The 17103-nt window shown below is 42.3% G+C and overlaps 1 protein-coding gene across 2 annotated transcripts in view; it reads right to left on the bottom strand.

The window, feature by feature from the left end:
• Nucleotides 1–17103, bottom strand: part of parn (poly(A)-specific ribonuclease (deadenylation nuclease)) — a 165259-nt gene that overhangs the window by 63241 nt on the left and 84915 nt on the right. The window lies entirely within an intron of this gene.

Below are 17103 nucleotides of genomic sequence, written 5' to 3'. Positions count from 1 at the left end.
ATGTGTATGATCGGCAGGCCATTCAGCTCATCTGAGCTGTCAGCATTTATGCTACACTTGAACCTCCTCACAAGCTCTTTTTGTTAAAAGTTGCCACACCCTGCAATAAATGACTTGATAGAGGTGTACAGGATAAGATGCACAGTTCCAGTGGATAGCCAGAGAATTGTTCCTCAGGGCAGAAATAGCTAATTCGAGGGGACGTAAAAGGCAGCAGGGCAGCACAGTGGTTAGCACAACACTTAACAGTACAGGTGACACTGGTTCAATTCCTGCCGCTGTCTCTAAGGAGTTTACAGGCTCTCCCTGTGACTGCGTGTCCTCACACAGTCCAAAGACGTACCGGTTGGTAGGTTAACTGATCATTGTAAGCTGCCCTGTGATTAGGCTAGGATTAAATCGGGGGATTGCTGGGTGGCTTGGTTTGATAGGGCTAAGGGGGCCTATTCTACGCTGGAGCTCAGAAATAAATAAAATATTACACACAGAATCTGGTGGCTGCTTGGAACACCCTGCCCGGCCAGGGGTGGGGAGGGAGAAGGAGTCAGATACATTAGGGACACTTACTGTGGAAAGCATTCTAACTGCTTGCATCAACATCCGCTATAGATCAGAATTGGAAAAAGCTACAGAGAGTTGCAAACTCAGCCAACTGAATCATGGGCACTAGCCCCCTCAACACTGAAGACATCTTCAAAAAGCAGCAACCATCATTAAGGACCCTCATCAGTCAGGATATGCTCTCTTATTGCTACCATCTAAGAGGTGGTACAGGGGCTTGAAGAGACACTCAACATTTGAAGAACAGCTTCTTCCCCTCCACCATCAGATTTCTGAATTCTCAATGAACCTACCCATGAACACCATCTTACTACTTTTGCTTTCTTTTCACACTAATTTATTTTTTTATATTTCCTATTGTAAGTTATCGTATTTTTATGTATTGCCTTGTACAGTGGCCACAAATGCAATAAATTTCACGATATATGTCAGGGTTATTAAATCTGATTCTGGTTCTAATTTTGGGTGTCTGAAATTTCTGTTCATAGAATTTTTGAACAACCACCAGCAAGTGAATATTCAGCTTCTGCTAGCTGAAACCCTAATGTTCCTATCAGAAATACGTACTGTAATTCCACAACATTGCCTGTCTACATTCAAAAAATGTTGAAGTGAATTGAAAGTAGTTAATCGTTTATTGCTGCCTTTGTGTTTAAAAAGTACAAAACATTGTGTTTGAGAGGAGAACTAGATTCTCTTCTGACGATCTGCTGTGTTGAATAAAGATTTTATATTTCCCAGTTCCAGCTTCCACATTGCTCAGTTTTGTAGTCATAACAGTGTCCATGCACAAATAAACTTTCAAGCTATTTCAGAAATACATGAGATTCTGAAGCTGCTGAAAATCCAGAGTAGCACACACAGAATGCTGGAGGAACTCTGCAATCAGGCAGCATCATTGGAGAAGAATAAACAGTTGACATTTCAGGCCAAGACCCTACATTGGGCCTATTTCAGACTCTCAGAAACTATTTCATCAGCAACCTATATTCACTCAGAGGCACTCACTTGTTCCAATGCAGTTAAGTGCTACGAAACAATTGAAGACCTTTCACAAAATTGTCTGCTGACTCATTGTAGCAATGACCTTCACAAGTACTGTAACAAGGGGAAGCTTAACAGAGTACTGTTAAGGAAGCAGAGTAATTCTCAGAATGAATTATGAGCTCAAAGCCCTATATGGAAACACCAATGCCCAAGAATGAAAAAGCCTACAAAAAGTGAACTTAGCCCAGTCCATCACAGGAACAGACCTTCCCATCATCGTCTACATTGAGTGGTGGCACAAGAAAGCAGCATCCCATCATCAAGGACCTTCCAAAGCCATGCTCTCTTTTGACTGCTACCATTAAGGAGATGGTACAGGAGCCTTAGTTAGCACACCACCAGATTCAAGAACATTTGTTACCTTACAATCACCAGACTCCTGAACCAGCTTGGGCAACTTCACTCACCTCAACTCTGAACAGATTCCAACACTTAAGTCACTTTCAAACACTCTACAACTCATGCTCTCAGTATTATTAAGATACTTATTTATTTGTTATTTGTTGTATTTGCACAGTTTTTTGCACATTAGTTGTTTGTCATTCTGTGTAATTGTATATGGATTCTATTGTATTTCTTTGTTCTGTGAATGCCTGCAAGGAAATGAATAGTAAGAAAATGAATAGTAACAGGGTAGTAATCAGAATCAGGTTTATTATCACTGGCATGTGACATGAAATTTGTTCACGTAAGTGATGACATATTAATATTTTAATAGTGGTTATCTTGAAATTCAAATGCCAATAACTTGTGGAGGGAAGGGAACTTGGAGGCACTAGGGAGAAAGATTTTAAGAGGCCAGAACTGAAGGTTGCAGGAGTTTAGACACAAGGTTTTAAACACATGAATTTCCTGTTTATTCCTAATCCGAATCACAATTGATCACAGAAGCAGCATGGCATTAAGATTATCATGAAAACCATTACAGGCTGAGCACAAAGCTAAAATAAAATGAAATACACCAAAATAAGGGTCCAATGTAGTAGGAAAGTTAGATTCTGGTGAATGGACCCAGAGTCAATATTAAGTAGCCTACAATTCAGTTCACTGCTCAGTTTGTATTTCCCAACTAGTGCACTTTCAATGTTAACTCTATTCAACAATATTTAATGAATCATTTTTCAATTAAGTGACACAGTCAAAAATATATATTGCTGTCTGCCAACCATATTGACGTTTTCTCCCACGGCCATTTTATTTCTGCAGCAAAGGCACATTGCCGAACACAACAAATATTACAGAGATGTCAACTTTAGATTAAATGTATACTATGCTACAAACAGTTCAAGTTATCTAATGGCAGAATATGTTTGATCTAGACAAGCAAGGGGATAAAGGAGACAAATAAAACGCATGCATTACTCAGTGCCCTCATTCCGATATTATGGGTCATCTTTGGTCCATTTGCCTCCCCTTCAATGACTTCAAGCCGACTTATGAATTCATTAGTCCACTGTTTAATCCTCGTGGTGACTCATTCACCAATTGGAAACGGAGGCATTCAAGCCATGAGAAAATTCAGAACATATCTCTGTATACACTTCAAAAAGATTATCAAAGTGCAGTGAGAAAATCACATCAGAAAGACTCAAAGGAAGTAGTGCATGTATCCATTGGTAGCTTTCACAGTGATTTGCTGACCAGATTTGAAATCTTCCAAGTAATAAAAATGTTTTGTGTGTATTTTTTTTAAGTGGGAAGAGTTGCAGGAAGAGAAAGAGAACACATAAAAGTTACTTTGTGGAAAATGATGCTAGTATAAAGTTGGTGTAAAATGTATGGGGGAAATGAAATGTCAGTGCCGGGATGTGATCAATTCAAATTATTCACATTTTTGAGCATGAATCTCACAGAAGATAAAAGCTTATTCTATTGCACTTTTCTTTTTAAAAAGTAGCTCAAAATAAATCACTACACTCCATTTCAATAGCAGGGATACTGGAAATGGCTGGTAATGGAGATTAGAACAGAAAAAGATCCTCATTGCTAATGAAAACCAGCAGTTCAGATTTCAAGTTTGGCTGGGCAATATACAGCTTCAACTCCTTCATTCTCTGATGATTAAATTTTCGGCAAGCTGTATTATCACAAGGTTTACAGTAGAGAAGAGTCAACAGTTAGTCTCCCCTTTCGCTGTGAAATGAGTGACATCTCTTGACAGAGAGAGACAGAAACATGTCAAACTGTCAGGTAAACAATAGTTTTTACTGACTGCAGATCATGGTCTCTCTTCGGGGGCTTTGCTGTTATTTGGTGGGTGCTAATGCTTTTTGCTGAAATGGGTGGGGGAAGGGGCAATTGAAGCTTTGCTGCTGCTTGTGCATGGGGGGGAAGAGGGGACTTTGGGGTTCTAACTTTTTTGGTCGTTCATTCTTTTAGGGTTCTTCTGTGTCTCATTTATATCTGCAAAGACAAGTATTTCAGGCTGTACATTGCATACATTCTCTGATGATAAATGGAACCATTTGCTATGTAAAAGGAACCAAATATTAAAAAATGGCCAAATGAAGACAAAAGAAAGCACATTATTTGGATTCAGTAACTGCCTCAGCGGGAGCACACTGTATGATGGTGCACTGTCAAATCACTTTTATTGTCATTTCGACAATAACTGCTGGTACAGTACGTAGTAAAAATGAGACAACGTTTTTCAGGACCATAGTGTTACATGACACAGTACAAAAACTAGACTGAACTACGTAAAAAACAACACAGAGAAAACTACACTAGACTACAGACCTACACAGGACTGCGTAAAGTGCACAAAACAGTGCAGGCATTACAATAAATAATAAACAGGAAAATAGGGCAAGGTGTCAGGCCAGGCTCTGGGTATTGAGGAGTCTGATGGCTTGGGGGAAGAAACTGTTACATAGTCTGGTCGTGAGAGCCTGAATGCTTCGGTGCCTTTTCCCAGACAGCAGGAGGGAGAAGAGTTTGTATGAGGGGTGCATGGGGTCCTTCATAATGCTGTTTGCTTTGCGGATGCAGCGTGTAGTGTAAATGTCAGTGATGGCGGGAAGAGAGACCCTGATGATCTTCTCAGCTGACCTCACTATCCGCTGCTGGGCTTTCTTTGCTGTGGAGCTGGTGTTGAGGGACCAGGTGAGATTCTCCGCCAGGTGAACACCAAGAAATTTGATCTCGTAACGATCTCTACCGAGGAGCCGTCGATGTTCAGCGGGGAGTGGTCGCTCCATGCCCTCCTGAAGTCAACAACCATCTTTTTTGTTTTCTTCACATTCACAGACAGGTTGTTGGCTCTGCACCAGTCCATTAGCTGCTGCACCTCCTCTCTGTAAGCTGACTCATCGTTCTTGCTGATGAGACTCACCACAGTCGTGTCATCGGCGAACTTGATGATATGGTTCGAGGTGTGTGTTGCAGCACAGTCGTGGGTCAGCAGAGTGAACAGCAGTGGACTGAGCACACAGCCCTGTGGAGCCCCCGTGCTCAGTGTGATGGTGTTGGAGATGCTGCTCCCAATCCGGACTGACTGAGGTCTCCCAGTCAGGAAGTCTAGGATCCAGTTGCAGAGGGAGGTGTTCAGGCCCAGTAGGCTCAGCTTTCCAATCAGTTTCTGAGGGATGATTGTGCTGAATGCTGAACTGAAGTCTATGAACAGCATCCGAACATATGTGTCTTTTTTGTCTAGGTGGGTTAGGGCCAGGTGGAGGGTGATGGCAATGGCGTCATCTGTTGAGTGGTTGGGACGGTACGCAAACTGCAGGGAGTCCAGTGAGGGGGGCAGCAGGGTCTTGATATGCCTCATGACGAACCTCTCGAAACACTTCATGATGATGGATGTGAGTGCAATGGGATGGAAGTCATTTAGGCAGGACACTGAAGACTTTTTCGGCACGGGGACAATGGTGGTGGCCTTGAAGCACGTTGGAACGGTGGCGCTGCTCAGGGAGATGTTGAAGATGGCAGTGAGAACATCTGCTGGCTGGTCTGCACATCCTCTGAGCACTCTACCAGGGATGTTGTCTGGTCCAGCAGCCTTCTGTAGGTTCTTCTCACATCGGTCACAGTGAGACACAGCACCTGGTCATTTGTAGGAGGGGTGGACTTCCTCGCCACCACGTCATTTTCCGCCTCAAAACGGGCGTAGAAGTTATTCAGCGCATCTGGAAGGGCGGCATCACCTGCACAGTCAGGTGATGTTGTCCTGTAATTGGTGATGTCCCGGATGCCCTTCCACATGTGCCACTGTCCTGGGTTGCAGGTTCGCGCTAATTTGAGAGGATCAGCAAGCACAAGAACATGGGACTTTCAAGGGTGATTAGATTACATTAGCTTTATTTGTCAAATGTGCATTGAAACATCCAGCAAAATGTGTCATTTGTGTCAACAACCAACATAGTCCAAGGACGGACCAGGGACTGCCCACAAGTGTTCCCACGTGTCTGGAACCAACATAGCAGCTGATAATTTACTAACACCAACCCATACATCTTTGGAATGTGGAAAGAAACTGGAACACTTGGAGGAAAATCACGCGGTCGTGGGGGAGAAGATAAAAACTTTTTACAGACAGCTGAGGGAAGTGAACCTGGATTGCTGGCTCCGTAAAGCATTATGCTATCTACTACGCTACCATGCCACTCATTACCTCATTGAGATAACACATGTTTGCCACGTATTTAAAACGCTCATTTGCTAAATAATTCATTGGTCCACTGGACCAATCTAACTGTAACTCACAAGGTTAAATAAAGTTGCAACACTTGGGATTAAGGCGAGGCTTAGGGAAAAGTGCTGAAGTATTAAGGGAAATTCTGAAGTACCTCCAAAAGGTGGCAATCAACCACTAACTGTGCTCAAACTTACTACTGCGTGACCCCATTTTCTCACACTCTTAGTAATTACTGTCCTTCAAATGGTTCAATTTAATATCAGAGTATACTTGAAATTCTTACTCTATGCAGACAAAACGTTCTGGAATGAATGATAGAAACATTAGAACGCTGACACCCCTGCCCCTATCAGACAGGCAGCAGCAGAATTATCGACCCTCTCCCCACTTGCACCACACCAGCAGAAGTCACACCCCCCCCCCCCAACCAGCCCCTGCTCATCATGCAAGCAACAGCAAAAGCCTCTAAAGAGATCTTGATCTGGAGTCCATCAATAACTACAGTCCGTACCCCAGTACTTCAGCATTTCAGACAGGTTTTTTCCCTCTCCCCCCAACCGGGGGAGAGACAGGCCGCTCCTACAACAAGAATGGAGATCAGCAACTCGCTGCTCTGATATTACAGTCTTCCAAGCCTAAACTTCAGATAGGAATGCTGGAAAGACACAAACTTAGTACTTCTTACCAGTGTCACAGGATTGCTCAAATGCAGTGGAAAGTGGTGGCAGCTAAGGATGCATGGTGCAAAAATAATCCCAAAATGTAAGCATTGCATTATTCAGCACAACTGGACTATATAATCTATTCAAAATGTGCCCTTAGTTTATGTATCCTTTGCAAAGTTTAATATTTAATAATAAGGAATCCCAAGTTGCATAACTCCATTACAAGAGCAGAGAAAAAAATCGTATCTTGTGAGATCTCTCCTGCAGTAAGAAGTGAACGTGGTACATTACTTCTTTAAAAGTTACAAAAAATACTGGTTAGGTACTGTAGATGGACAGAATGTCCTTTGGAATACAGCTTGGAAACAGAACTTGGTGTTTCTCATCCTTCTTCAGTAGCTTCAGTGTGTTTCAACATGCCTTTTATTAAAATTCTGGCTAAACACCTGTGTGCAAAGTGCACTTACTAAAAGCTATCACCATGCCAAATAACTAATTAGGAAGTTTGCACATCAGCTGCCCCAAAGACAAAAGAAAAATCCTCTGACAGGCCTAAACTGTCTACATTGTGAAGTATTAATGCAAAAATCCAGAAGGAACTGTAGCAAGTATGTAATGCTGATGCTTTATATGACATTGCTCAGACCGCACTTGCAGTACTGTGCAACACATGCAAAATGCTGGAGGAACTCAGCAGGCCAGGCAGAATCTATGGAAAAGATTTTCTCTTGTTTGTGCTGTTGGAGTACTGTGAGCAGTTTTGGGCCCCTGATCTAAGAAAGGATGTGCTGACATTGGAGAGGGTTCAGAGGAGATTCACAAAAAATGACTCCGGTAACTGAACGGTTAACGTATGAGGAGCATCTGATGGCTCTGGGCCTGTACTCGCTGGAGTTTAAATGAATGAGGGAGGATCTCATTGAAACCTATAGAATATGAAAAGATCTAGATACAGTAGATGTGGAGAGGATGTTTCCTACAGCTGGGGGAGTCTAGGACCAGAGGGCACAGCCACAGAGTACAAGCATGTTCCTTTAGAACAGAGATGAGGAGGAATTCATTTAGCCAGAGGGCAGTGAATCAATGAAAGTCATTACCACAGACAGCTGTGGAGGCCAAGCCATTGGGTGTATTTAAAATGAAGGTTGATAGGTTCTTGATTAGTAAGGGTGTCAAAGGTTATGGGGAGAAGGCAGAGGAATGGGGTTGAGGGGAATTATAAATCAGCATGATCGAATAGCAGAACAGACTTAATGAGCTGAATGCCCTTATTCTGCTCCTATGTTTAAGGTCCAACTTAAACCGCAGCAAAGGGCACATTCACAGTTCAATTTGGAATAAATGTTTAACACAATTCTGGCATGACAAATGCATGGCAAATTGCTTGAGCAAAAGATGAAAGTAAAATTTCTACTGTAAAACTGAAGATTGAAGAATGAAAATACAAGAATAGTGGACAAAGAACTGCAGTGAATAAGCCAGCGCTGATGACCAATCCTTCAAGTATTTAATTCAGAATGCAGTTTCATTGTTTTTAATACTTAAGAGACTACTGAGCAACATTTCCAATCATCATGCAAAAGAATGAGTCAAAACTCAGCAGCAAATTTCTTTCATACGGAATCCACTTCAAACTACTCATTCGCTCATTTAAAAGAAGGCTCAACTTATTAGCAACTGTGCTGACAACGTGGTTTTGGACTTTTCCAGTAAGTAGGCTCACAAAAGATTCTCTGACCATGGGACCACTTTCATTACACACACCTACATGGTGGGAAGTGACCTCAGCAAAAACCCCGAGAGAGGCACAACAAATGACACCAGCAGGATTGCAGGGAGGTCTGAGGTTACAAATGTGAGCAAAACTGAAAAAAAAAAGCAAAAGCTGACATACTGTACCTCAACTGATTTAGTTAACAATGGTCTTCTTGTTCAGTTAAGAAATTGAGCATGAAGACCACTGCAGGACTGTTGTACTAACAGAAGAGATTTCTCACAGTCCACTGTTAAAATAAGGGAATAACTAAATTATATATATATATATATTTTATTCCCCTCAATAGCTTTTGATATTGGTGAAGATCATAGATATCTATATGGACAGATATTTATATGTGGCCTCTGAGATCAGCGGGGGAATTTACAAAGCGAGCAGAGGCTGAGTACGAGCTTCACTTCAGGTGAGGTAAGGCCGGGTAAGCTCCTTTAATTAATCTAATTAGCTTAGGAGTAGGTAATGGAGGCAGCAGTTAGGGCAGTCGAGTGCTCCGTTTACAGTATGTGGGAAGTCAGGGCGAGCACAGTTGTCCCTGATAACTACACCTGCAAAAGGTGCATCCAGCTGCAGCTCCTGACAAACCATGCTAGGGAGCTGGAGCTGGATGAACTTCGGATCATTTGGGAGGCAGAGGCAGAAATAGACAGGAGTTTCAGGGAGATAGTCACCCCTAGGAGTCAGAAGACAAGTAGTTGAGTGACTGTCAGGAGAGGGAAAGGGAATTGACAGGAAGAGCTGAGCACCCCTGTGACCATTCCCATCAACAGTAAGTATACCGTTTTGGATACTGTTGGTGGGGACGACCTACCAGGGACAAGTTGCAGTGGTTGCATCTCTGGCACTGAGTCTCTGGACCCTCAGCTCAGAAGGGAAGGAGGGAAAAGAGGAGAGCAATAGTGGTAGGGGATTCGATAGTTAGGGGGACAGATAGGAGGTTCTGTGGAAGAGATTGAGAATCTCGGATGGTCTGTTGCCTCCCTGGTGCCAGCGATATCTCGGATCGAGTTCTCAGTATTCTCAAGAGGGAGGGTGAGCAGCCAGATGTTGTGGTCCATATAGGGACCAATGACGTGGGTAGGAAGAGTGAGGAGGTCCTGAAAGGTGAGTTTAGGGAGCTAGGTGCCAAGTTAAAGGACAGGACCTCCAGGATAGCAATCTCAGGATTGCTACCAGTGCCACGTGCAGGTGGATTTAGAAATAGTAAGATGGTGCAGATCAACATGTGGCTGAAGACATGGTGCAGGAGGGAGGGCTTCAGAATTGTAGATAATTGTGCAGTTTTCCAGGGAAGGTGGGACCTGTTCCGGCGGGACGGTTTACATCTGAACTGGAGGGGGACAAATATTCTTGCAGGTAGGTTTGCTAGAGAGGCTCCAGTGGATTTAAACTAGATACAAGGGGGGAGGGGAACCACAGGGTAGGAACAGATGTATGGGAGAAGGAAGAAAAAGAAAACAGTAAAGTTCTTTGTACTGATAAACAGAGAGGAGGAGGAGGTGGAGAATTTCTTAAATTCATTTATTTTAATGCTAGGAGCATTGTAAGAAAGGTGGATGAGCTTAGAGCATGGATTGATACCTGGAAATATGATGTAGCTATTAGTGAAACATGGCTGCAGGAGGGCTGTGATAGGCAACTAAATATTCCTGGATTTTGTTGCTTCAGGTGTGATATAATTGGAGGGACAAGAGGGGGAGGTGTTGCATTGCTTGTCAGAGAAAATATTACAGTGGTGCTCTGGCAGGATAGATTAGAGGGCTCATCTAGGGAGGCTATTTGGGTGGAATTGAGGAATGGTAAAGGTGTAGTAACACTTATAGGGGTGTATTATAGACCACCTAATGGGGAGCGAGAATTGGAGGAGCAAACTTGAAAGGAGATAGCAGATATTTGTAGTAAGCACAGGGTTGTGATTGTGGGAGATTTTAATTTTCCACACATAGACTGGGAAGCCCATACTGTAAAAGGGATAGATGGTTTGGAGTTTGTAAAATGTGTGCAGGATAGTTTTTTGCAGCAATACATACAAGTACCGACTAGAGAAGGGGCAGTGTTGGATCTTCTGTTAGGGAATGAAATAGGTCAGGTGACGGAGGTATGTGTTGGGGAACACTTCAGGTCCAGTGATCACAATACCATTAGTTTCAATATAATTATGGAGAAGGATAGGACTGGACTCGGGGTTGAGATTTTTGATTGGAGAAAGGCTAACTTTGAGGAGATGCAAAAGGATTTAGGAGGAGTGGATTGGGACAATTTGTTTTATGGGAAGGATGTAATAAAGAAATGGAGGTCATTTAAAGGTGAAATTTTGAGGGTACAGAATCTTTATGCTCCTGTTAGGTTGAAAGGTTAAAAGTTTGAGAGCGCTATGGTTTTCAAGGGATACTGGAAACTTGGTTAGGAAAAAGAGAGATATCTACAATAAATATAGACAGCATGGAGTAAATGAGGTGCTCGAGGAATATAAAGAATGTAAAAAGAATCTTAAGAAAGAAATTAGAAAAGCTAAAAGAAGATATGAGGTTACTTTGGCAAGTAAGGTGAAAATAAATCCAAAGGGTTTCTTCAGTTATATTAATAGCAAAAGGATAGTGAGGGATAAAATTGGTCCCTTAGAGAATCAGAGTGGACAGCTATGTGTGGAGCCAAAAGAGATGGGGGAGATTTTGAACAATTTCCTTTCTTCGGTATTCACTAAGGAGAAGGATATTGAATTGTGTAAGGTAAGGGAAACAAGTAGGGAAGTTATGGAAACTATGACGATTAAAGAGGAGGAAGTACTGGCGCTTTTAAGGAATATAAAAGTGGATAAATCTCCGGATCCTGACAGGATATTCCCTAGGACCTTGAGGGAGGTTAGTGTAGAAATAGCAGGGGCTCTGACAGAAATATTTCAAATGTCATTAGAAATGGGGATGGTGCCGGAGGATTGGCATATTGCTCACATGGTTCCATTGTTTAAAAAGGGTTCTAAGAGTAAACCTAGCAATTATAGGCCTGTCAGTTTGACGTCAGTGGTGGGTAAATTAATGGAAAGTATTCTTAGAGATGGTTTCTATAATTATCTGGATAGACAGGGTCTGATTAGGAAGAGTCAGCATGGATTTGTGCGTGGAAGGTCATGTTTGACAAATCTTATTGAATTTTTTGAAGAGGTTACGAGGAAAGTTGATGAGGGTAAAGCAGTGGATGTTGTCTACGTGGACTTCAGTAAGGCCTTTGACAAGGTTCCACACAGAAGGTTAGTTAGGAAGGTTCAATTGTTAAGTATTAATATTGAAGTAGTAAAATGGATTCAACAGTGGCTGGATGGGAGATGGCAGAGAGTAGTGGTGGATAACTGTTTGTCAGGTTGGAGGCCGGTGACTAGTGGTGTGCCTCAGGGATCTGTACTGGGTTCAATGTTGTTTGTCATATACATTAATGATCTGGATGATGGGTTAGAAGAGTGCGCTGAACGATGGCAGATGGAGTTTAATGCTGATAGGTGTGAGGTGCTACATTTTGGTAGGAATAATCCAAATAGGACATAAATGGTAAATGGTAGGGCATTGAAGAATGCAGTAGAACAGAGTGATCTAGGAATAATGGTGCACAGTTCCCTGAAGGTGGAATCTCATATGGATAGGGTGGTGAAGGAAGCTTTTGGTATGCTGGCCTTTATAAATCAGAGCATTGAGTATAGGAGTTGGGATGTAATCTTAAAATTGTACAAGGCACTGGTAAGGCCGAATTTGGAGTATTGTGTACATTTCTGGTCATCGAATTATAGGAAAGATGTCAACAAAATAGAGAGAGTACAGAGAAGATTTACTAGAATGTTACCTGGGTTTCAGCATCTAAGTTACAGGGAAAGGTTGAACAAGTTAGGTCTTTATTCTTTGGAGCGTAGAAGGTTGAGAGGGGACTTGATAGAGGTATTTAAAATTATGAGGATAGATAGAATTGACATGGATAGGCTTTTTCCCTTTGAGAGTAGGGGAGATTCAAACAAGAGGACATGAGTTGAGAGTTAGGGGGCAAAAGTTCAAGGGTAACACGAGCGGGAATTTCTTTACTCAGAGAGTGGTAGCTGTGTGGAACGAGCTTCCAGTAGAAGTGGCAGAGGCAGATTTGGTATTGTCATTTAAAGTAAAATTGTATAGGTATATGGACAGGAAAGGAATGGAGGGTTATGGGCTGAGTGCAGGTCGGTGGGACTAGGTGAGAGTAAGCGTTCGGCACGGACTAGAAGGGCCGAGATGGCCTGATTCCGTGCTGTAATTGATATATGGTTATATGTGTATATATAGTGAGATTAAAAAAAATACACACCCACATACACTTTTTAAAAATTTCTCTCTATATATCTACCGGTATATAGATATATGATCTTTACCAATATCAAAAGCTATGGAGGGGAATAAACAGTTTGAAATTTTGGGCAGAGACCCATATTGCCTGACTTGCTGAGTTCCTCCAGCATTTTGTGGGTATTGCTCAAGATTTCCATCATCTGCAGAATCACATGCGTTTAAACATTCACATCATTACTGCTTGAGACTGCGTAGAAGATATGGTTCAAACAACCATCGCCACCTGGACTCTCAAAGAATAGCCACCGTGGTTACATGATGTTGACAACTGGATACAAAATGGAACCATAGCTGTGAAAACAAGTGAAAAACAGAATCTGCCCACACACGTAGTTCAGTCAAAGGGAACCTCCACCAAGCTACACTGTTGATTGCACTCACCTATGTCATGCTTTTCAATGGAAAAACTGCCTCCTATTTGAACTAAAAGTGTCAAACTTTGAGTCATCAGTCCAGAGCACTTGCTGCCATTGTTCAGCGCCCCAGTCCTTAGGTTTTATGCATAGGCGAGTCTCTTGGCTTTGTTTCCACTTAGAGGGAATGGCTTTTTGCCATGCTTCCTTCATGATTACACTTGTGTGCTGGGCCCAGGCCAGGTCCTCAGAAATGATAACACCAAGGAATTTAAATTTGCTGAGCCTCTCCACCGCTGATCCCCCGATGAGGACCCATTCATGGAGAAGTTAATAATCTTGGTCTAGTCTTGCTGAAATTGAGTCATAGGTTGTTGCTATGGCACCACTCAACCAGATTTTGAGCCTCCCTCCTATATGCTGATCAGTCACCATCTTTGATTTGGCCAGTGACAGTGGTGTCATCAGCAAACTTAAATATGTCACTGGGGCTGTGCTTAGCCTCACAGTCATAAGTGTACAGCATGTGGAGCAGAGGGCTAAGGACAGAGCCTTGTGGTATACCTGTGCTGATGGAGATTGGGGAGGAGATTTTGCTGCCAATCTAAATTGACTAGGGTACGCAAGTGAGGAAATAGAGGATCCAACTGCACAGAGGTATTAAGGCCAAGGTCTTGAAGCTTATTGGTTAGTTCTGAGTGGCTGACAGTGTTGAATGCTGAGCTGTAGCTTCCTGATGGATACATTTTTGCTATCCAGATGTTCCATGATTGAGTGAAGAGTCAAAGAAATGGCAGCTGTTGTGATGGTAGGCAAATTGGAACGGATCCTAGTTGTTTTGCAGACAAGAGTTGAAATATTTCATCACTAACGTCTCAAAACACTTTATCATTGTGGATGCAATTTCTACTGGATGATAATCATCGAGGCAAGTTACCACATTCTTCTTGGGCACCGGTACAATTGAGGCCTGCTTGAAGCAAATTGGCCCTTCAAACTGCTGAAGCGAGGATGTTAAAGACATCGGTGAACACTACAGTCAGCTGATCAGCATAGTTCTTTTGTACTCAGCCAGGTACCCCATGTGGGCCAGGTATTTTCTGTGGGTTCACCCTCCTAAAGGATGCTCTCAGATCTCTTCATCCTTTTCCAGGGGTTCATACACATTTCAAACATTTTGACATTTTTGGCTAGAGTCTTTTTTTCTCCAGGTGGAATTGTCAAATACTAGAGACCATAAACTAAGATAAGAAGAAGATTAATATGCTTTTTTTTAAACCTAGGGAATAGTAGGTGCCTGGAATCACTGTCAGGTAAGGTGTGGAAGCAGATATGTTGGCAACATTTAAGAGGAATTTAGACAAGCACATGAGCAGGCAGGGAATAGGAGGGTGACGAGAGGCCATACTGAAGCAAGATATACCAGCTGGTTGAGTGCTGACATAGCAACGACCTTGCACAACATCACCAAAGAGCTGATTGTGGACTTCAGCAAGGACAAGATGAGGGAACACAAACTAATCCCCATAGAGTGAAAAGAGTGAACAAATTCAGGTTGCTGGATGTCAGTATCTGAGGATCTAACTGGTCCCAAAATACCGATTCAGCTATAAAGACAACAAGACAGTGGCTATATTTTTATCAGGAGTTTGAGGAGATTTGATTTGTCACCTAAAACACTTGAAAACTAAAGATATACTGCTGAGAATTTTCTGACTGGCTGCATCACTGTCTGGTATGGGGGGGGCGGGGGGGGGGGTCTACTGCACAGGATCGAAGTAAGCTGCAGACAGTTATAAAATCAGTCAAGCTCCATCACAGATACTAACCTCCGTAGTATCCAAGACATTTTCAAGGAGCGGTGCCTCAGAAAAGCGACTGAGGACCCCCACTACTCAGGACATCCCCTCTTCTCATTGTTACCGTCAGGAAAGAGATACAGAAGCCCAACAGCACACACTCAGCAACTCAGAAACAGCTTCTTCCCCTCTGCCATCCAAGCTCTGAATGGACAATGAACCTATGAACTCTACCTTACTACATTTTTTTTCTGATTTCTGTTTTTGCGCTATTCATCTTAATTTAACTATTTAACTTACTGTAATTCAGTTTTTTTCTAATTTAACATGTATTGCATTGTAAAGTTAACAAATTTCATGACATGTTGGTGATATTAAACCTGATTCTTTTTTCATAAGATAAGGAAAATTCTTCACATAAACTACTTGAATCTGAAGAACACTAGCATAGCACATTAACGCACAGTAGCGGGAGACCACAGCAGATGGAGATAAGTAATGGACACCAATTTATTTAATAAAAACAGTCAAATATATTATAGAGTATAAATGCTCCAAGTCTTTTTGCAAGACTGTTAAATACCGCATAGGAATCAGCTATCTGGATCACAATGCTGTTCTAAGGAGAATATCTCCAACTTCTCCAAGCTTTGAGCACAGCTATACACTCTCATCCCTGGTAACATTCTGGTAAATGAGTCCTGAAATCTGTACCTATCGTGAGATTTAATTTCAAGTGAAAACCAGTTCAAACTTTGTGATCACATGCAAGCTATGAAAAAAAAACAGAGAGACGATTGAAAAATCTGTGTAAAGCAAGAGATTTTTTTTAAGAAAACCTGAACTTGAGACATTTTAAAATGAAGTGACAGGATTGAATTTCTCTTTCCATAATTATAACACATACGACAGTGCAGGACAAGAACAGGCCCTTCAGCTTCTGTGGCTACTATGCTACCAATTAAACTAATCTCATTTACCTGCACATGGTCTATATCCCTCCATTTCCTGTCTGTCTATGTGTTTATCCGAATGGTTCTAAAACTTAGCTGCTGTGTCTGTTTCCATCACTTCCCTTCACAGCACACCCCAGAGAACCATTACTCTGTAAAATAAAACCAGACTTGCAAATCTTCTTTAAACTTTCTCCTTTTCACCTTAAAGCTGTGCCTTCTAGTATTTGCCACCTTGGGAAAAAGACCACGACTATCCACCTTGTTGATGTGTCACATAAATTTTATGTGTTTCTGTCAGGTCGCCCCTCAGTCTCCAGTGCTCCTGAGAAATTAAGTCCAGGTTTGTCCAGCCTCTGCTTTTTGCCAATACCTTCTCTAATTCAGATAAACCCCTTCTACACACTCTCCTAAGCCTCTGCATGCTTCCTAAAAATGCAGTAACCAGAAATGCACGCAGTTCAGGTCATTCTCAAGTTATGGTAGAGTCTATTCCTGTCAACTGTTTGCAACCTGAACAGTTGCTGTGAACCGAGTTTCTAGGTGACAGAATATGCCTGTCAGCTTTTCTCCGAACCACTTCTTCATTTTCACAGTCAGTACGCAGAACATACATCCAAGGCGGCCACAACTTTAAGACAGGAGGACACAGCGTCAGAGCAGAGAATGGAGATGAGGAGGAATTTCTTTAGCCAGAGAGTGGTGAATCTGTGGAATTTGTTGCCATAGGCAGCTGTAGAGGCCAACTCTTCATGTATATTTAAGGCAGACGTTCTTGATTGGTCAGGTAATGAAGGGAGACAGAGGGGAAAGAGAGGCAGGAGATTGGGGCTGAGGAAAAATGAATGAGCCATGACGAAACGGCAGAGCAGATTCAATGGACTAAATGGCCTAATTCTGCACCTATACCTTATGGTCTTGTCATGGCTTGGAGGCTTGTGTGCCTCAATC

This window comes from Hemitrygon akajei, chromosome 11 (assembly GCF_048418815.1).
Source record: "Hemitrygon akajei chromosome 11, sHemAka1.3, whole genome shotgun sequence".
Lineage (NCBI taxonomy): Eukaryota > Metazoa > Chordata > Chondrichthyes > Myliobatiformes > Dasyatidae > Hemitrygon > Hemitrygon akajei.
This window is presented reverse-complemented; position numbering and strand designations above follow the sequence as displayed.